The following is a 22164-nucleotide window of genomic DNA, read 5'->3' as shown; positions in this document are numbered from 1 at the left end:
AGGGGCCTGTACCCCCTCTAGCCTCTCCCCGTCGCCGCATGATCCCTCGACATACCCCTGCCCTGCGCGCTCGTGGAGAGTCACCTTTCGGACTCTCATTTCGATCGGTCCACGGAGCCTAGCAAACTCCGCTCGTGTGTCTTCGGTGGAGCCTAGCAAACTCCGCTTGTGTGGGTTTTTTTGTAACTGCAACTCAAGAAAGTTTTCCTGCCTGCACCGCGACCAGCTACGGTGTAAGTAAAATAATCTTTAATCAACCTCTACGCGTCCGTGCCTAATTCTAGTTCGCCGTGCCGACCCTTTCCCCAGCCCACGTGCCCGGGCTGCTGGCCACAGCCCCTCGGCCCCGACAAGATCAAAGCAAAAACAAAGATAACATCATGGGAATGAGTCAAAAACGATATGCAGGGCAATGAAATAGGAGCTTCCTTCCCAGGAGCAGCCAACAGAGAGATGAACTGCAGATCAAAGGCGAGCTAAACTGGTGGACCATAAACACCATTAAAAAAAGAGAGGGTCCTTAACATCCGAGGAATAAAGAGTTTGGAAGGGATCTGGTGCCACTGCTGCAGCCGCCAGGGGACTTGCTCGGCTTCCCCTGCCTCCAGCGGCATCTCCTCGTGTCCCTGCCGCAGCGCTCGCTGCAGGCACCAGGGAGGGAGGCTGCAGCTGGGTGGGATCCTCCCACTGGAGGGTTTCACCCAGCCCCAAACAGCATCCCTGACACAGCAAGTCCCCTTGGGGGTAAGGGAAGCTTGCGGTGCAAAGTCTATCGATGAGGCAATGTTGAGCGTGTGGGATGTGGCTGCACTTTGTGCCCAGTGGGCTAGGGGAGCACAGGAAGAGACGGGCAACGCCCCAAGAGCAAGCTGTGCTGGTTGGCGAAGTGGCTTGATTTGGGCTGCTGGGAGACGGCCCAACTGTTTGGCACTAAGTGGAAACATAAACCTGTAAGCATCTGTAACGGAGCGCAGCGCCTGCTACCATGAATGGCCCCATTGTCTTCAGTGGGACGACCGACTGGAGCGAGTGCCGAGTTCAACAGCGTTTATGTAACGAGCTGGCAAAAGCATCGCATTCCCTTCTGCTGGCTGACCAGGGCTGTTAGCGTGACAGTGCTTTTAATTAAACATAGAAACTAGTGTCAGTCCCTATTGTTTCTTTAAAGTCTCTTGATTTTTCTTCAAAGTTAGAAGAAAGAATTGTGGAATTTCTACGATCAAAAGGGCCGCACACAAAATGTCCACAGTCGCTCGCATCCACTGGATGAGGAGACAATGGAAGGAAATTCATTCAGCAAGCCACTAACTGAAAAGGAGCAGCAAATGTTGTGTCAGTGGGGACAAACTGATTAAAAACTGCGCGTATAAATGTGTTACGTTTGCGGTACTTATTCCATCCACTATGACACCATTAATAACCTAATAGAATTTCACGGCAGACAATAAAGCGAGCTAAAGCGACTCAAATGTCCTAGGGTTTCCAGCCAATTTAGCTTTTAACAGGCTGTAGCGGTGAGGAGGGCATTAACGAGGGGTTTCTTATGATAATCTAGTAAACATCACCATTACACAGAATTTATAATCCATGCATGCGCAGCTATATCCGCCAGGCTGCGAGGGCTCGCATTACTCCAAACTTTGTTACTTTTACCAAGCGCAGGGCAGAACGTTTCCTGGCGGGTGAAGAATCAGCAGCATCAATAATTGAAAGCTGAAGGTACAACTAACAAATGAAGCGAGCAGAGTACAGCTTTAGGATGCCTCATTGCGCTCTTTATGGTGCCACTTGGATTGACGTTCGCAGCTACCAGTCTGCGGGTCGAGCCCTACCAAAGTCCACAGGGTTTCACACGCACATTTCCAGGCTGACTTGCAGTTTGGAAAGCCTGGTGCCCGGGATCTACCTCAGTTCTCCCCGTTGGTTAGGAGGATTCTGCTGTAATGACCTACACTCGTGTCTAAGGATCTGTGAGCGTGACAACAAATCTAAAGCTGTCAAAAACATCTCTGAAAGAGCTAAATATAACAAAACCTGCAGCCCTAGATGACAACAGGACTCGAACCCAGAACCTCCTACTCCAAAAAGGGCAACTCCTTACCATTTAAGCTAAGAGACTCTTCAGCACCTGCTAGCAGAACAGGACCTATCTGATGGGACACATTAGAACCACTTTGATTTCATCCAGTAGGAGGCTAGTGGCATTATGCCCATTTTACAGATCAGTAAACTGAGGCACCGAGTAGTTTAGGGTCAGTGATGGAATGTGTCCCAAGACATATATGCCTTGCCCTATGACACAAGCTCACTGGGACAAGGATCGTGTGTGTATGAGCAACGTGGTCTGTGACCAGGGTTCGAAGGAACCAGTGCAATATAAACAGCCAACCATGCACCGCTGTACCACAGTCTCTGCCCATAAACTGAGCCTCTCCAAAGCAAGGAGCACTATGATCATTCAGAGGCGTGGTTACTTTAGGCACCCATATTCTTGTTAAACTACCCCCGTTTTTGACGGCTGTAACTAGCAACATGGATCTTCAACGTAGTTCAGTAACAGATTGTGCTTGTGAAAATCACTTGTGTAAGCACCAGGCAGGCAGGGTCGGAGCATACCTCCCTGCGCAGCCCTGCCAGCACCCAAGGCAGCTGTGTCAATCCAGTTCCTTCTGGACAGGTGTCTACATAATAAAATTAGCAACAACCCTGGCGCACAGTGCAAAGTTCAGCACGGTCTGGATTTCAACAACAGCCAGGCTGCCAGTAAGTTTTACCTTCCTATATAGGGTCTGGGTATCAGTTACCACTAAATCTTCTAGAAATAAAGTTCTTTTGCTGTACGATTTTCTTTTAGCTAATTCACTCAAAGTGCACTTATTGCACTCAGTAGCCAAATAAAGTCTTTTCTGGTGTTGACCAGGTCTTTCCTCCCAAGTGAGGAACCAAAATGCTTTGTTCTAACAAAACTTGCAAAACAGGAACATACAATTGGAGACAGAGCTCAGGAGCGAGACAGGGAAGCTGTCCCTCAAGCGGGTACAATTACCTACCCATTTGGTAACAGGAGGAGGGGAGCCTAGATTAACCTGACTTTGAGTGACAAAGGTTAGAGTCCAAGGGGAAAAAAAAAAACCCTTTCAGCTTGTGCTGCCCAGGATTCAGCTGTATTCTTGCAGACTGAAACCCTACAGCAAAAATTCAAGGGCATGTCATATATACTGCCCACTGCACAATGCATAGGTGGTATTTGTTATGCAGGACCTATCTAATGCCTTCTCAGGGGACAGGTGTGCAGGAGTCTCTGACAGGGCCCTTCCACAGCCCGAGGAGTGAAATGTAATGTCATGCATAAGATTCAAGTAGGAGCTACGCAGGAGATTTCCTGCAAGAAATCGTAAAGTAACCCGACGGCTTAGGAAGGAGATCTCCAACCAGACAGACTCTTGGAAGAAACATAACCCCGCCACAGTTTTGTCAGTCCGTTCCCCGGCCAGGGCAGCACTGATCCCTACAGCATGTTCTCCGTGCTTCCCCCAACCCCAGTTCAATTCTCCTTCATTCTTTGCATTTTCACACTTGAGATATCTGCAGATGGTCATCACTCCCTCGGCCAAGTTATGCATATTTGCCACGTTCTTACAAAAAAAGTCATTTGCTGTTGCTTTTCCGTAAACTTTCTCCCCAGTGCTAATAGGTTCCTGATATTAAGATGTCCCAAACTAAATGCAATAGTCTAAGCACAGTTTCATCATGTATTGGCCCCTTTTGCCATTTAGCAAGGCACTAATGCAGCCCAGCAGCACTGCTACGTCCTTCTCAGCGTTACAGCATTCAAAACCTCTCATCCAAATTTAAGGAGGGTGGACTTGAGTTTCCAGAACTAAACCTACACCTGTAGGTTTTGATCCTGGTCCAGTCCCAAACTGAAAAGGACCTATAATAAGAATGCCAAAACCTATAATATGAACCTTGTCTGCCTATAGTAAGAATAACATTCTGCATCATCTGAGCCAGAGCTTGAATTAGGACATTTCAACTGGAGATGGATGAACAGAGGTGGTATTAGGGCAGTTGCATCAGGTCCCCGCTGCATTGCATTTTGTTTTAGGGTTCATGCTACTTGCCAGAAGGTGGACCCTTGGGATGCTACAAAAGGCCTCTGTGCAGCGATAGCAGGAAAAGCTGCTTTCCGAGTTGCCATGCAACTACATACCCGGCAGCTGTCTCTCCCCCTGCAATCCATTTTTGCATGGTTGTCTAGTGCAGGCCTGAAGCTGAACCTCTGCATGGGGTCCCCAAAAGCTGGACCCTGCTGCTAGCCCTCAACATCTATTTTGTACGGAGTCTCATAAGAACCTATCGGTAAGTGTTAGAGCAAACCATACTACAGTCTTCGGTTTCCACCTCAAATCCTGTCTCCAAACTGCAGCCCATGAACTAGATATCAAGCCAGATACCACCCACAACCCCAGCTCTACTGCTTCCTACTCATTCCTCCCACCAGTTTTTTTTTGTTTTGGATTATTTCCTTAAAATTGCTTAACTGCTACTTTTCAAATAGGATGAGACTTTGTTATTTTCTGTCCATATTTCCAAACTCTTCGAAACAGAGTCGGGACACAGAAATGAATACAAAGGCACCTACCCACAGCTTCATTTACTTTCACTTGAGATAACGACATCCAGGCTAGGAAGACTGTCCCGATTAAAACGTGCATTAGCCAAAGTGTTTTGAAGCCCAGAGAGTGTTTTAAAATCTAGGCATGGATTGTATCTCATTTAAATTAATTTCAGTTAATTAATGCCAAAGGCTTTCAGGGGGACAAAAAAACAGGGTAAAACAGGACCTTAGCATTTCTAATGCAAGATGCAATTATGCCGCTGCAACAATCCAAAGCTAAATGAGTGTTAACATTTATCCAGTTATATTCTAGTGTAATTAAATCAGGCCAATAGTCCTATTATGCTGCGGATTACCTCCTAAAAATTATGCTGCGAGCTAATTTTCGTGTATGGTATCTTTTAGCTGCTCACTTCCTTTCCTTTTTTTGTGCCCTTGTGATAAGGTGTTTAGCAGTATTTGCAAATTCATTCGAATATGACAGGACTGCACTGGGAGTGCTTCTGCTAAGGCCTTGAGCTTGCAACCTCTCGCCTATCAACCACGTGCCTTAGCACCCGTGCCACCCCAGCCCCCAGCCGCTTGCTGTAAAGGAGGGAATTACACTGTGAACCAAACAGAAATGCACTTTTGTGATAAGGATGCCACCCACTTCCCTATGCTGCTATCTCACCAGGGAAGAGAGGAGAGGAAGCAGAGGGGGAAGGGATCCCTACATTAGTTAGTGAACAGCCAATATGGAAAAAAGCTTGCTTTGTGGACCCTAAGGAGTCAGGACCTTTCTGTCAGACCTCTTGTAGCCAACTCTCCATTACCCATATTCCAGCCAGGTTCTCACCCATCATTCCCACCAGGCTTCCTATGTGCTAAGCACACCATACAGGGGGCAAATCTCATGCTAATAAACCAGAATCAACCTGCAACCTGCATGTCAACTACAACCATTAGTTCCATTTCTTCTGTATCATAGAAAATTAGGGCGGAAAGGGACCTCGGGAGGTCATCTAGTCCAACCCCCTGCTCAAAGCAGGACCGAATAGGCTCCTGCTAGGCTGTCCCATAACAACTGGTGATCCACAAACCAACCCCCTTGCTGAGGCAATGGATGGGAAGGAGGGAAGGAAGGAGCACAGGACCAGATGCTGGGGTGCCAGAGAAGAGCCCAATTCCTAGCTGAGGAACAATGCTGAGGTTTGGGAAGGTTCAGCTTTGGAACAAGACTCATTGCTAGTTGGGGAAGAGAACAAGGAAGCAACTGAGAGGGCTCAGAAAGAGGACAAAGTGGAAGGATTGAGGAAAAGAGATAATGAAGAAATGTGGAAGGGGCAGCTGGGGGGAGTAAAGGAAGACCTAGAAATAGAGACAGTACAGAAAAGCATGGAGGGAGGAGGATGGAGAAGATCTGGTTAAGGAAAGGGATGCCATCAATGCTCATTGGAAGAAGACCTCCTCAAAATCAAGACTCTGGCATGGAAAGCAGTCTCAAATCCATCCTGCAACACCCAGGCAGAGACTCTCTCAGAAACCCTCCAACACTTGGTGAGGTGAGGAAAGCCATCAAGCAGATGAAGAACAGCAAGGCATCTGCAGCTGATGGACTCTCCACCAAAATCTTCGAGCAGGAGGGAAAGGAGCTCACATCACCGCCCCATGCCCTCAACTTCAGGATTTGAAATGATGAGGAAATCCCAGATGACCTCAGGGACGCTATGATTGTGGCAATCTTCAAGAAAGGAGATAAGTCCAAGAGGAAATAACAGAGGGATCTGCTTGCTGTCTACCACAGGACAGACCATTGCAAGAACCCTCCTAAACCATCTCCTTCCACTTGCTGAAGAGTTCCTCCCAAAATCTCAGTGTGGGTTTAGGGCATCAGGAGGCAAAACTAACATGATTTTCACAGCTCACCAGCTGCAGGAAACAGCATAAACTCTAAATTGTCTTCTTTGACGTCACAAAAGCCTTTGGGTGTCAGAGACGCGCTGTGGAGGATCCTTCTATGGAGGCCCACTGAAATTCATTGATGTTCTTTGCCCGCTCTGTACCAGGAACACTGCCTGCAGAAAATCCTTCAAATACAGTGGAAAGATAGACACACCAACATTAGGGTCCTTTTGCAAGCAAACCCCACAAGCATTGAGGCGATGATCGCCCAACTTCGCTGGGCCAGTCACGTCATCTGGGTATCCAACTCCAGGACACCCAAAGCAAATGTATTCTCCCAGCTCAGTCAAGGTGCACGCCCAAGAGGAGGGCAGAGCAAGGACTTCAAGGACATCCTCAAGGCCAGCTTGAAAAACAAGTAACTTCGACATCAACTCGTGGGAGAGTATGACCCAGGATCACCCCAAATGGAGGAAGAGTCTGCTGCAGGGATCTCAGTATTTTGAAACCTTACAATGACAACAGATGAAAAAGCAGGAGTAGCAGAAACAGCGTGTCACGGACTGAATCGCCCACCCTGCACAGAACGACATGCCTCAGTTGCAGCAGTCTGTCAATCCCGGATCAGCCCATCAGCCATCTTCAGATCCACAGATAAGACAGTCATGGAAGACCATGATCTTTGACTGCGAGGGATTACCAAAGACGGACAGAAAAACAATGATACTGTAACTAAATGGGGTAGCAGTATCCACCAGTGGGGCTACTGCAGAGGAAAGGACACCACAAGGATAGGACACATAGTGCCCTTAAGTCTGTCATCTGGCACCTATCTGAAAGCTGTCACACTGTTTGCAAAGGTGCCTTCTTACAACAGAGCCGCTGCAGAAGCTGCGGGGGGGGAAAGTCACTTAAGCACGTGCTTAAATCCCATTGGGAAACAGTCTTATTGACTTCTAATAGAATTAAAATATGTGCTTAAGTGTTTTGCTGAACTGGGGATCAGGCAAGAGAAGGAGAGTGGGGACAATATTCAAGGCCAAGTGAGGGTGGTACAGATTGGAGAGCAGCTCAGACAGCATATGCTTTTATATCTAGATTTATACATGGCAAGTTTAGCTATTATTTATCTTGTTTTTACAGTACAAGGATGAGGAAGGTTTATATCACTGGGGGCCATTAATATCCTTGAAGGTACACTGATCTGCTAGCCTATCTAAAAACCACATACATCACACACACAGCACATTATGCAATGTAAATCTGAGTTCGCATTATCATGTGGTGTAAAATAAACATAGTTACAGACCAAATGCACTTATGAAGATGCATCTAGCTAATCTCTACCCTTGTCTTTGAATGTGACCAAAATACAAGACAAAAAGGCATATAAATACACAAAGCACCTGTCAGGTGATGCATTTGCTACCTGCCAAGACCACACACGATGTAGAAATGTGCATTGCAAAAAAAAATAAATCAAATCTCAGTGAGGACCCCAAGAGAAGAGGCTTATTCTTATTTTTGGTTGCATCTTCTCCTATCCACTATTAATTGTGTAGCATGCATAACAAGTGATCAATAAAACAAGAGCTCAAGTCTCTTGTGGTGGATGAAATCAGATTCTTTATGCTACTCTAGAAGCTCCAGAGATCTGCTCCTTCCCCCACCAAACATACACCCCATGTATAGTCAAAGCCTCCGGGATAACAGATGGTGTTAAGAGGAAGAAAAAAAGCAATCTGCATCTAAATAGTCGAAATAAAATAGGGTCATGTCACAAAGACCAGCAACATTCACCTGCTGTTTAAACCCCTCCCCCCCCAACCCCTGAAAAGCATCCTTCGAGTTCAACATTTATGTAGGCTAAATTTACCTTCAAAAAGCATGCTCTCCTAGAAAAAGACACAAGCCCATATATCATGCTGGATTGACACAGCTGCAGCCCCTGGAACTGTGACAATATGCAAACTCCCCTCTCAAACCAGGAAACACGTGGCTATTTGATGAATGAGACAACAACTGTGCCCTGACCATTAGGTCCCTCAATCAGACCTGCCACTGGGGAAGGTCTGCTATTCGATACAGTAACCGGTGCGCAAACAAAAACAGGGCAGACCTCTCTTCAAAACAGAAACACGAGGCTTTCCGAGTCGGCATCGTATCCGTGCAGCTCCGCAGAGGAACCAGCCCCTGAAAGCACATTGGCCATGTCAGGATGTTGCATTACAATGTGAAGTTACCAACAGGATCCTGCTTAATAGATGCAGGGTTACCATTTTTCCAGTTTCAAAAAAGAGGACACTGGGGTGGGGGCTGGTGGGGGGAAGGAGGGAGGGGAGTGGTAATATGATTGTGGGGGGGCAGCGATATGTCCGTGCCCTGCCCTGCCCTGCCCTGCCCTTGCTGAAACCCCAGTGCCCAGACAGATTCTCCGAGCGCCAACAGGCACCCGTCCCCCCTCACGCACCCACACCAACCCCAGGACAGTCCCTGGCCCTGGCCCTGGCCCTCCAGCCTGCATCCCCCATAGACTTACCAGCATCCAGCTGCCGGGACTGCTCCCACCACCCTGCCAGGCTGAATGCCAGCCATGTGCATATGTGTGCGTGTGTGTGCTCGCACACATGAAAACACACACGATGCCCCCTGCCTCCAACCCACCATTTGAAAATGCCTTTCAACCCACTATTTGAAATCAGCAGCATCTAAGTATCATTTGCTCATTTTAAATGATAGAGCAGAAGAAGAAAAGAAGCCAAGTGAAATCCTGGCTGCAATCAGGTGCCAGTGGAAAAGCCAATATTACCACCCAGCTTTCTGACTTTCATACTCAGAGGCAGCATAGACAGCATTAGGTGTAAGGAGAGGTAAGCCCCTGTTCTGACCTCCGAGTGTGGCTTCTTTTCCCCGTGCCAGTCTCCCCTCCTTCCCTTACTCTTGTCTAATTCAGTTGATGGGTTTTTTGCTCTGCATCGCCGCGGCTCTGCGCCACCGCCGCCACCCTGTGCACCGCGCTCCGCGCCACCACCACGTCTCTGTGCTCCGCGGCGGCAGCTCCATACTCTGCGCCGCCGCGGCTCCACTGCCACCGCCAGCTCCACGGGCCAGATAAAATGTCTTGGCAGGCCGCATGGCAGCCCGCGGGCCGTATGTTGGACAAGCCTGGTGTAAGAAGAACAAGATGCAGCCCACCAGCTATCGTCAGGAGATAAAGCAGAAGCAAGACCTTGGAGATGAAGGAGTCAGCAAGAAACGGCAAGTGACCGGGAGAAGCAGGGTTCATGGTCTTACGTATGCGCTCGTAACAAAAAGGCATGCAAATGAAGGACATGCATAGGCAATTTAATGCTAATGAAGTAAACAGAGGCGGAGCTTGAGATAGGAGGAGAGAGGGGTGGAACAAAGGAGGGGCAAAGGTGGAGTAAATGTTAATGAGTATAAACCAAGGTGTATAAATATGGGGGGAAAAAACAATATTCACTGCGGCTCCCCGGTTTTTTGGAAGCTAGTCCAAAGCCATCTCCATTTTGAATAAAGCTATTGCAAGCAGTGTGTGCTGGTGTTTGCTCCCTGCTTGTTCCCTGAGCAACTGGATCCATAGGCAATGGGATCGTCGTCTCCCTAGTCGTTGGGCGCCACATGGAGTCGGGGTCTAACAGTCCACATCCCTTCTGCAGTGCGGCGCCCAAAACTGGATGCAGTACTCCAGCTGCAGCCTGACCAGTGCTGCATAGATGGGAAGTACCACCTCCCTGGACCTATTTGTCACGCACCTGCTAACTGTTTGTGATGCACCAGCTAATGCATGATAGAGTGTGGTTAGCTTTACTGATCATTTCATCACTAAAGAATATAAAGCATCACAGTATTTGAACACAGGAATTACCCCGCTCCTTATTTTAGTTAAGGAGAAAACCCACTGCATCCAATTTCGGTCACAGCCAAAAAAGTAGAGAGTGCCCTCTCCCACCCCCAAAGCCTGGCTGTGATGGGAGAACTCGGTTTGGATGCATGAGCAAGCAGAGCCGGTCCTGGCGGGGAAAATGGGGCAGGAAGGGAATAGAGAGTGCAAGGCTCGGTGCCTCGACTCCAGCTGAGCGAGACTCTTAGATTGCTGTGGCATGACATTCAGCATTGACATTGAACCCGGTCCAAGCAGACTTTGAAGCTATGCTTCACTGAGATGCAGAAGTGGAGCTCTCGCACCTTGGCAAGAGAGATCATTTCCTGCTGGGCAAGGTTTACAGGGTACCATTTAAAACGTTTCTTGGCAACCCCCTTAAAAAAAAAAAATCCACCACCTAACCATAGTTTTCTGTTTCCTTTGTATACTGAGACTGACATCGGTATTTCTGACCTTTTCTTTTAACACCTTGGGGCCCGCCGGGAAGACGCTCAGAAAACCGTCTCCAAAGGAGTCACCATCATTTTTATTATCTGAACTGATCAAAAAATATATTGTATTTAATAGAAAAAATACCAGTTTGGCAAACATTGAATCGATTCGCAGGCCTGTATTGATATGTTTGGATAACTTCCCATTGAGTTCCTAGGGCAAAAAAAAAAACGCTGTTTCACTAAGGCTGCAACAATGCTTTCCAAAAAAAGAAAGTCTTCAAAGCTGACTTTGAGATAAAAAACTTGAAAGGACTTTTTGTTCTAATTCAGGACAAACCTGGGAAGAGAAAGCGGGCTTTCAAAAAAATAGTGCTTTTTCTCACAAAATGAAACACCTGTTTTCCAACCAGTTCTACCGATTCTTAGCTATTTCTGATTTCTAGATCTCTGGGACTAGGGCAATATCACCAAAAACCCAGAAAAGGGGGGGAAAGTTTGTCATTTAGCCAGTTTTTCATTCATGTTTCCAACTGTGCAGAGACCCAAGACTTACAGGTCCTTGCCTGGGCCCCGGAGCTGCAACTGAAGTGCAAAATGAACTGGTAATTGCACTTGTAGACCCCTTCAGCGAGATTGTGCTGGGATACAGGGATCTGTCTGGACACCGGCACCTGGTCCTTATACAACAAAGCTGCTCATTGACTATAGTGGGAATTCTGTGCATCCCACGGTGTTATATAACCTTGCCCACCCTGCAAACAGAAAGCCGTGCCTAAAAAATACCTGAGAGCACCCTTTGAGACTGTCATAAGAGAGCTTGAGTTGCTGATGATCTCTGAAATGGGGCTCCCATCGGCTTATTTTGCAGCTATTCAGTTCACCTGCTTCAAAAAAATGAATATTCTGGGGAGCTCCAAATGTGGCAGGTTTTTTCCTGCTAAAAAAAAAGGGGAATAACCAAAAAAATGGTAACATCAGGCAGCACTTGCACGCCAAACCGGTCAGCCTCAAACCACGTCCAGCTGCAGAGATGTAACATCATCAATAACTACCCAGCGATCCCCAGGGTCTTGTTAAGGAGAGTCCTCCCTTCCAACTGTCAGCTATTAAAACTGGGATCAAGTAATAGTAGCAGTGGAGATGGAAATGGTAGGACACCTCTACCCCTGTATCTGTCCTTCTGGGGGATGGTTTTCCAACAGAGTGAATTTGTTTCTTTAACCAGTCTACTTTAGTGGCTCCTCTGGGAAGAGGTCTAAAGCAGGGGTAAAGCTCTATTAGTGCAAATCGATCTGTGCAAACCTCATTTGCCTACATCACACAATATGACTTGGCTAGCAGAGGACCCTAAGAAGAAGTTAGGCAGCACTTGGCACTCCACACAGACAGGATCCATCTCGCTTGATGTCACATCAGCTGACTACGATTTATCCTAGGCTTAAGCCACAGCTAGTCATTTTACTTTTTCCATGGATGGCATCTTTAAGTTCCCAGAAGCAGCAGTTTGCAAAAGCAGCCATCATTTTGCAAGGCAGAGGCATCGCAGCCTCAGACAGGGGTAATGCACTGGGCTCTCACATCCTTGACAGATGCAGATTTGAAGGGCAGGACTGCAGCCGGAGGACGATACGCAGAATGAAAGGAGGCAGTTTGGAGACATCCCTGATCATCTCTTGAGCAGGGCTCCCCACGGAAATCAGGAAATCACAGTAGGATATTTAAAAGCACCCCAAGCCCGCTGACTTTTTTTTTTTTGCCCGGAGCTTCCCTAAGATAAATTATTAGCACAATTTGATTACAGCACTTAACAAAAGTTATCACTGCGAGAGCGATGGGATGGGAAGATTATTCTTATTCATATAAGGATGCATATGCATTCCCGTACCTGGGTCCTCCTCTCTTATGGGTATCACCACGTTGCTATTGACAGCTTATTCCTTGGGAAGCACTTCCAGCCTTAATTTCCTGCGATCCTATAACTTTCAAAAGACACTTGGCTGAGCTGGTTTAGTCAGGGACGATCCTGCCTTGAGCAAGGGGGCTGGACTAGGTGACCTCCTGAGGGCCCTTCCAGTCCTACTTTCCTGTGATCCTCCTGGAGTCGCCGAAGACAGCAGGATCACGACTGACCCTGATGGGATCTGGGGGTGGTGGGTGGCTCCACAGCTAATCAGGATCAACCCTTCTTTCTCTGCAAGCCAACCGCTGAAGTAATCACGGCGGCCTCTGCAGTATTCAGCACAAAACCTCTGGGCCGTCAGAACAGCTCCTTGGCAGGTCGATTAAATAAAGCAAGAAAGAAATAATAGCCAAGGGGAAGCTTGACAGTTGGTCTTTCGGGGATTGAAATATGACTCATTTTGGAACAGAAGCGTACAGCTCCGCGAACGCGCTGCTGAAACAACAAGATAGTGCTGATGTCAATGCAACAAAGGCTTCTTTGTTCGCATCACACAGAGTTATCAAATGCCAAAGAAATTTTCGTGGATTAGTTAATAGGCTTGTGTTGACTCCTGAAATTAGTTGGGGTTTTTTGTTGTTTTTTTTTAAAAGAGACGTAAGACTGCAAAGGGCAAAAAGACGACGGACTCGCCAAAAAGCAAACAGTGAAACAGCCTAGGGTAGTCCCATTTACAAGTGTGCATTCTTCAGATGGGAAACTCTTTGGAGCAGAGCAGATGTGCCTGCCCTTTATTTCGCAAATGCTTAACATTGTGATCACGTTTTAAAAATATTGTCTTTTAAAAGATTCAAAGTTGAGATAAAAGTAAGTCCGAGCCGGGCTATTAAAAGCTACGCACCAACGCGACATGTCTTCTTACTCCATTCAGCTCCCTAACAGGCAACAGTGGTGGGGATGACTGGTGTTGTTGTGGATCAAACCAAGGAAATCAAGCATGGTTATAAACCCCGATAATTTGAGCCAAAGGAATAATCCTGCTAGCTGTACAGAGCGCAACTTTGGAGCCAGACGCTGGAGGAAAGAGCGGCTCACTGTTAATAAAGTCCATCTAGTCTAGCTGCCTCATAAATCTGCATGGCAATAAACAGCAAAGAAAAGGCCAGGGTCTTTGTCTTAGACAGACCACTCCGAGCCTCATAAATCTGCATGGCAATAAACAGCAAACAAAAGGCCAGGGTCTTTGTCTTAGAGAGACCACTCCGACTCGAGGCAGACAATGCTGTGAGTGATGATTACAGACAGGAACCCGAACGAAGGCGGAGAATAATTAATTTGCATTCATTGGTAAGACACACAAAGATGATGGGGAGGGGGTGCAAGCTGTGTTTTAAGAAGGGACTTGAAAGATTGAGGTTAAAAAAGGTCTGACCCTAGGTGCATGCAAAGAAGATAGCACACACACCTGGTCCAAGAGAAAGAAACCAAATTGTTTGGAAAAGTTTGGATGGAGCAGTTTTCTGGAAAAAAAAATCTTCCCTTTTCCCTTCAAAGTGATACGCAGCATGTGATCAATTCCTTGTTTCTAATAAGAGGCTTCTGTATTGCTTTGCTATATTTCAAGGCTCTCTATATGGGCCACATCATCAGAATCTGCTCCTTAATGCTGATCTGTTTTATTATGTGCCTTCTTGATGGTAGTCTTGGAAGGGACTGAAGGGAGAGATTCTCCAGAGCTATTTTAAGAGAGCAGAAGCAAATCACTATTCAAGCAAATTGCTAAAGCTTCAGATCTAATATTATAGCAGTCCCCTTAAACACCCACCCCGAAGTGCACAGAGGGGTGATAAATCGCATTTCCCACAAAATCATTAACTATAAGCACTAGATTAAGGAGCTCACTTATTTTTCAGTTACCTGTTGGGTACCACACTGAACAAGGAATTTATAGTGATGTTTTATTTCCTCCAGGAACTAGATTGGATGAATTTAATCTGAAAAGAAACTATTTATTTAGAAAAGGAACATATTCCAAAAGCTGTTGTTTGAGGGGCTACCATAATGTCAAGGAGCCCCAATGAAGAATGAAGTCCTATGGGGCTAAAACACAACAAGAGACAGACAAGATCAGTGGTGGGAGAGGAAAGAAAAGCAAAATGGCTTTTCTCCAAGGTCACAACAAGAGATCCTGCAGTCAACCATAAAGATAATACAGGTCTCATATCCCAGTCTGTGCCCTACCCCCTGGACCCTGCTGATTTTCAGTGTTTCAGCATCTTTGCAGTCCTGTACTTCATCTTCCATGGTGCCTGGCTCTTGGATGGACTTGAAAGGCAGCCTCCAGACAAGTTAATGCCAGCTGTAGTAACAGCCTCAGCAGGCATTATAGGAAAGGTTCACCCAATCTGCACCAAGAAGATGCCTGACCAAGTCCAAGCATTACAGGAAAAGTTCACCCGATCTTCACGCCTTCCTTCTGCATTTGTCGGGAGCAGGGAAAACATCAGGTTGAACTTCACTTCCAGGACACGCAAAAAGGCTTATGGGAAATTTGCTGTGTCTCGTTGCTGCATTACCCTAGACTTCTTTTTCTTGCGGTCCAAACAGACCTGGACCTTCTAATAGTCCACAGCAGCTGTGAAGCAGAAGTTAGTCGCTGATAAACAAGACTTATAAAATAAGGGTCAGATTGTGACTTGTTTGGAATTGGGTCCCCAGAGGTGCACACATGGTATAAGATGAGCTAGGAAACCCCACTCCCACCCCGCAACAAGCTCCTGATGTAATAATACTCCACTCCCCGGGCTTGTGAACACCACAACCGAATCAGAGAGGACATGCTCACAAGCATGCGGACCATGCACCCAAACCCCAACGGCATCTGCACGTGGAGGATCTGCAGCGTGGCCTCTTTACAGATTTAGGTGGGAGCTTGTGGTCAAGAACCAGGCCTGCACATTTTATTTCTTCCCTTCCTCCTGCCCCATTTTAAGATCATCTCAGGTCTGATTACCAAAAAAATTAGCATGCTTAGATAATTCAGTGACCATGGGTCTACACGCGATCACCAGCTACATTGCCGTAGCGGTGCACGCTGGCGAAATCTGTGCGCACGGCACAGTAACCACCCATACTGCGCCGTGCTTTAGTATTTCCAAAAGGAAATACTAAAACGTGGTGATGCATAGACGCACCCAGTGTGACATTTAAGGCCAGGAGCACATCTAACTCAATCTTCTCCAAAGAGAACTGGAAAAATAAAGAATACTTTCCAGACCTACTTATTAGGCTTTTAATTTTAAGCATCAGCTTAATGGCTAGGTTGACTATCCAGAGATGTGGGAGGATTTCCAAGCAATAACCACCAAGTATTTGCAAGAAGCCAAGCCTGTACTCTGCAGAGAAAGGCCCTACAAACCCATTCTTGCCTTGTATTCCTCTAGTCGTCTTTTATTGCTTAAACTCTTAACAACCCTCTCAACCGCATCCTGCGCTGCCTCACACTTGGTATGGTCATTTATACCCGTGCAAATGTATGTAGCACTATCCTGAGCTAGTTCATAGTTCAGCCACTTGGCACACGTCCCTTGTGGAGGCACAAGACCATGGAGGCCCTTCATTTCTCTATCACTCCTCTCAGTTCCTGCCTCTCCCCATCTTATCACCTGTGTACAATACAACCACTAGAGGCAATATGAGCCACGAGTACTTAATTGGGGCCAACAAGTTTACACCAACCAGAAGACAGGCGTTTGGAAAAATCCCCGGTGAAACTTTAATGTTCAAATTCATGCTTATTCCAATCAGCATCGGGCTCTCACATCCCAATTCTCCCCCATCCCTCATTTCCTTTGGCGGATTACCTTTTCAGGGGCAGTTCTATTATAAAGCAAGCAGAAATGGCACCTCCTCCCTCACAGCCACACATCTTTTGACCGCTGAGAAAACCAAGATTTTACCTACCGCAACGCAGACACACCGCCCCAAGACAAGCAGGGAACCCCATAAGGCCATAAGTAGAGTCACTTCCCAGAGTTGTGCCATGCTGATGTACTAGTCGAGTGAGATATTATTTAAGCACACGTTTAAATTTTCCCCACACTTAAGCAGCCCCATTAACTTCTGAGACTATTCACCTGGTTCTAGTTAGACACATACTTAAATACCTTGTTGAATCAGGATCCATCCAATTATAAGAATCAGTATGCAGGCCATTTCTCTCATTTAACCTAGTGCCTTGGAATACATCAGGTACTTAATTTAGAAAAGCAATTACTTACAGCATCTGCTGTTAGTCTCACCGGGATTTAATAAATGAGTCCCTGTCCCCCCACCCGACCGTTGTAACATTTTTGGAACATGAACTTTTTATGTAATTAATTTCAGAAATAAATAAGAGTTTTGTTTTGCTTTGTTTGGGGTTTGTTTGGGTTTTTTTACAATAGTACCTGGGTAAGAAGTGCCAACTCAGTCATCACTAGTAATTAAAATATGACCTCCAGAGCAGAGACTGAGTCAGGAAAGCCCAAGCTAAACTCCCATCATCGATGACTGTAGCAGACTCATCTCCTCCATGGAGCCAGCACAAAGGGAAATGCATTACACACACTGTATGACCATTACATATGCACATGTGAATGAGCTGAACACCCCAGGGGTCTCCAGACAATGGGAGGTCCTTTACATACCCAAGCATAAGAGAGCTGGTTAATGATGGGGGTTTCCAGCCATAAAGCTGAATTTCCTGGAGGAGGAAGGTAGCTTTAAAATGAGATTCATGAAATTACCTTTTCCTCCCTGTCATTGATCTTCAGTAGCCTCTTTTAGCTACTGAAATGCTAAAAGCAGAAACAGTGGGGAACGGGATCGTTTATTAATGGGTTTAGAGGCAAGGGCATAAACCATAGGGTTTAATGAGCGGTCTCTGCAAAATGACATAAAACTTAAGTTTGCATCATGCTCCAATATACTCACAACACCTGGTTTGGCTCCTGCAGTGAGTCCAAATAAATCTATGCAAGAAAGCCTTCTTCTAAGAAGGGCCCTTCACACAAGCTACATCCAAAAGCTCCTGTTCACCATGTCAGAAATTACAACACAGTTATTATACCTGGATAATCATATGTGCTGCTATTCATACAGTGGCATCTCTGCAGAAAAGAGATGGTTAAAACGCACACAAATACCTAGCTTCCCATGTAACGGCCCCATGTTAGGGGTTTATACCAATGTAATTACTCTTTTGTTAATAACTACAATAGCAAGATCTGGGCAAACTTGCTGTATATAAAAGCCTTCAGATAGGATAGATTCGCTCAAGAGTCCATTTCAAGTACTCAAACACAGGTTTGCCTTCTAGGAGGTGGGACAAAGAACACAACATTCCTGTCTGAGGGCAATGAAAACAGTTTGAATAAGCTCTCATCAGTGCCAGCTACCAGCGCCAGAAGCATCCAGCTGCAAGTCAAGCTGCAGACCTCACTGCATTGCAAGCCCCAAACGTGGGCTAAGCAGGCAGGTCTTTCATGGGAGCCTATTAAGACTGGCTTGGACCCATGCACTGTCTTCCTCCTAAAGCCAAGCAAAGCTTAGGTAGTTTGTATATTGCTTTCAAATGTTAGGGTTTGCACACTGCCTTTTTAAAATGAAATCCAGGGCTCATCGTTTTTTGGGCATGCAGCATTCAGGAAGGCACCCAGCTTCCTACGAGGCATGGAAATGTTCTTCACTCCACAAGCACATCACGGTTATGAACACATCGTTATTGTAAGCCCTTGTTCTGACATTGATGAAGCGCCTTGTGGCAATGGATCTGTTTTAACATAAGAGTGCAAGGAAATGGTAGTTTTATACATATGATAACACAGAAATCTAGCGACCCTCCACTATTTATGGTTCCTGTTAGTAGCTGTACGTTCTTCTCATCTTCCTGTCATTTTCTGGATTTTGAATGACAGCTGATGTGTCTTACACGTCTGGAAACACAAAACAGTTCGGAGACAAAACAGCAGAAGTTTCTGCAAAAAAAGGAAACTAGACAAGCGCTAAGAACTGTCTACCAGGACTCGGAGTAGAGATGATATCTTTTATTAGGCCAACGAGATTTTTGCAAAAAAACATTTCTTTAGTCCTGATTGCCTTCTCTTCTCACCCTACATGGCTACAACCTGGATACCTGAAGAAATGCCTACAACACTTGAGGAACGTAAGAGAAAGTCCAATAAGAATAAGAGAATGAATTTAGACAGAATCACATTGTTTTTTGGGTTTTTTAAGTGAATTATAGAAATACTTTCTGTAATAGATGTCTAAGTGTCCCTTCACCCACACCAAGAATGTCTAAAATAACTGCTAAAATGTCTAACAATACCAACTATCTTAGTTGGTCTAATAAAATATATAGGATTTACCCAAAGCACCTTGTCTGCCAATGTCCTTAGCCCAACATGGCTACAACCACTACCCCTAAAAAAAACCCACTGTTGCTTCCTTTCCATTAAGCTCGAAAGGTTTTTTTGTGAAGAGGAGAATACAAATATCTAAAAACAACATTTATCAATCCTCTCCCTTCACAGAAGTATAAACTGAAGCATGCAGAGCTTAAGTGATTTAGGCAGTCACGTGATAAGTTAGGGGCAGAGAAATGAGCATATAAATAATATTCTACCCTGGACGGTGCTGCCTCCTGTCCTCTGCTCACGTCTCATGCAAAGCAACGGGTTAGTTCTGCTTCGGACTGAGACGCCGTGCCAAGAGTCTTCCCCTTACAGATTACAAATGGGGTTGAGTTGCAGGGCCCAGATCTGGATGCAAACTTTTTGAAAAGCAAAAGTCATCGAAGTACTAGCAACCGGCCCTGCGTGAAGCCCCTCACTCACAAGCACCTGCTTCCCCTCCTGCAGACCCCTCCTGCCTCCGGACACAGAGATTCCCGAAGGTCTTTAACACTTTTCAGACTTCTTTGTCTCTCTCTCTCCTTCCTCTGCCCCTTAGAAAGTCTCTTGCTTCTCTAATTCAAAAGCTTATACCTTTTACTATTGCCCTGCGCAACGTACAGTCACTGTGTCAAGCCAAGATAAAATACCACTTAACCAAAAATGCTACCATTTGGCACCCACTTACCTCACCTGCTACTGGGATAAAGGACTACATGTGGTTGAGGGCCATGGAGAGTCAGGTTCCTTATTCTAGTTTCCCTAGTCCATCGAGAGCACGTGCTCAAATGAATTATGGTGAACTAGATTGGCTCATCTCCATATAGTGAACTAGACTGGCGCATCTCCATATAGCGAACTAGATTGGCACAATATAGTGAACTAGATTGGCACAATACAGTGAACTAGACTGGCGCATCTCCATATAGCAAACTAGATTGGCGCATCTCCATATAGTGAACTAGACTGGCGCAATATAGTGAACTAGATTGGCTCATCTCCATACAGTGAACTAGATTGGCTCATCTCTCCAATTTTCAAGCCCATGCTGCGACATGATAATTGGCTCCCTCAACTTCTGCTGAAGCACGTAACATGCTTAAATGTGTTTACATCGCTTTGCTTGAGGGTACAGCTGAAGAGTTGAACCCTAGTTGAACCGCCGCCATTTATTCTTGCCCACCCTCCCTAGTCCCATGACTATGCTTTTCAGTATGAATTTGAAAAAACTTTCCCAGGTAACTGAAGGCAGATGCCTGGTCTCATTTGTATACAACTCCAATGGGACAGGTCTCCAGGAGATGTAGTTAGCTATGTTGGCCTGAAGTCAAGTAGAAGGCAGGGCCCCCAAATGCTCAATCCAATAAACAGGTCTCCCAAGTGGCTAGAAGACACCCCTCCCTCCCCCGCCATCATCTTGCTCATGGCAGGGGACAGTCAATGTTAAATTTTAACAAATACAGTCACAACCTTTTGTTGGTGCTGGTGGAGTCCATCAAACCCGGCAGCCTTCTGGCTCTCTAGCACCCAGACGCCCTACGACCCCCTGTGCCTTCTCCCAAACCAAGGGGGTTCAACGCCTGGCCCACAGGCCAGATCTGGCCCTTGGCACCATGTCATCCAGCCTGTGAGGCTCCCCATGGACTATGGCTCAATGCAACAGCCTAGGGGCACAGGGCAGCAAAGGACCCAGTCCTGGCATGTGGGGCTAGGCAGAGGTGGCATAGGGCCCCAGAGTCCAGACCTGACACACAGGACCAGTGCGGAGCTGGGTGGAGGCAGCACAGGGCCTAATGCAGCCCACAGACCGGCTCCACACCCCTTATCTGGCCAAAAAGTTGAGCACCGCTATCCCAAACACAGCAGTGAGGAAACAGAGTGCACTGCACATCGCGGCCAAGCTTACACGGAGCTGGTTCTGCTTGTGAGACGGCCAAGCTTACACGGAGCTGGTTCTGCTTGCCAGCTCCTTCCTCCAGGTTGCTCCCAGCCCAGCTGTGCCGCTGCAGACCACCTTTACCTTCTTTCCCCTGCTCCCGAAGCACCGTCCCTACCTCCTTGTGACATCCTTCTGCTTGGAAATCCTGGTCACCTTAGATCTGAACCACGAGCAATCCCGGAAATCTTGAACAAGATCTTGTCAGTGCACAATAACCAAGCACATAAGCTGGGAGGACCGCTCAGCCCCATGTGTAAGGTGACACAAACTGTGCATCATGTCTGTGCCACCAATTTACTGTGCCACACACACACACTTGGGTTGTATATAGGATTGCCAACTCTGAAGCTTTAGTCCAGGAGATTTTTTTTTTTAATTTTTTTGCAGCATGACGTCATGTCATTTACATCACGTAGGACGTCATGACGCTGCCGAGGGAAAGAAAAACGCAATCAGATGACACCGTGGCGTTTTAACAATGAATGAACTTCTGGATGAATTCTGTGCATTCGTGATATTCATTTATTTTCTTAAAATAGCCTATTGAAATCTCCCAGATTGCTTTCAGTAGTCACTGGGAGATCGATGCCGATTCTGGTAGACTCCCGGCCAATCCAGGAGGGTTGCAACCCTAGTTGTAGATCGTGTGTTTTTGTGCATGGTTTTTAATGTGTTCTGGCCATGTGCTCAGCAGAGAGCAGAGCAGCAGATATTAGGCATTATGTTAAGAATATCAGATATTCTCGTGGTTTGGCCAATCTAGGTTTAAATGTTTTAATAAATGCAGCTTCCTCCCTCAGTGTAAAATAGTCACCCCAGGGAATACCAGACCTGACTACAAGGAATTCCTCTCCCCAGGGTTCAGCTAAAGTCCTCTCTTGCTCATCCAGTGACACTAGCATGTACCGCTCCACGGCACTTCCCCACCACCATTTATTTCCGTGCAAATCGTTACCCGTGGAAGAGGAGCTGCTGAATACCGTGGGGATTGCACACACGTGCAGTATGACTCGTGTGCACAGAGGCCAAAACAGCTCCCTTCCCT

At 46.4% G+C, this 22164-nt stretch overlaps 1 protein-coding gene across 4 annotated transcripts in view; it reads right to left on the bottom strand.

The window, feature by feature from the left end:
• Positions 1-22164, bottom strand: part of PAK1 (p21 (RAC1) activated kinase 1) — a 91444-nt gene that overhangs the window by 57487 nt on the left and 11793 nt on the right. Inside the window, exon 1 of one of the 4 annotated variants that reach the window (XM_006021949.3) lies at positions 16710-16877. The exons of the other annotated variants lie outside the window; for them this stretch is intronic. The gene's annotated coding sequence lies outside the window, so the exon portion shown is untranslated. Of the gene's footprint in view, positions 1-16709; positions 16878-22164 lie in introns of those variants that run through there. 4 annotated transcript variants of the gene reach the window in all.

The sequence above is a fragment of the Alligator sinensis genome, unplaced genomic scaffold (assembly GCF_000455745.1).
Source record: "Alligator sinensis unplaced genomic scaffold, ASM45574v1 scaffold1008_1, whole genome shotgun sequence".
NCBI classification, from domain to species: Eukaryota; Metazoa; Chordata; order Crocodylia; family Alligatoridae; genus Alligator; species Alligator sinensis.
This window is presented reverse-complemented; position numbering and strand designations above follow the sequence as displayed.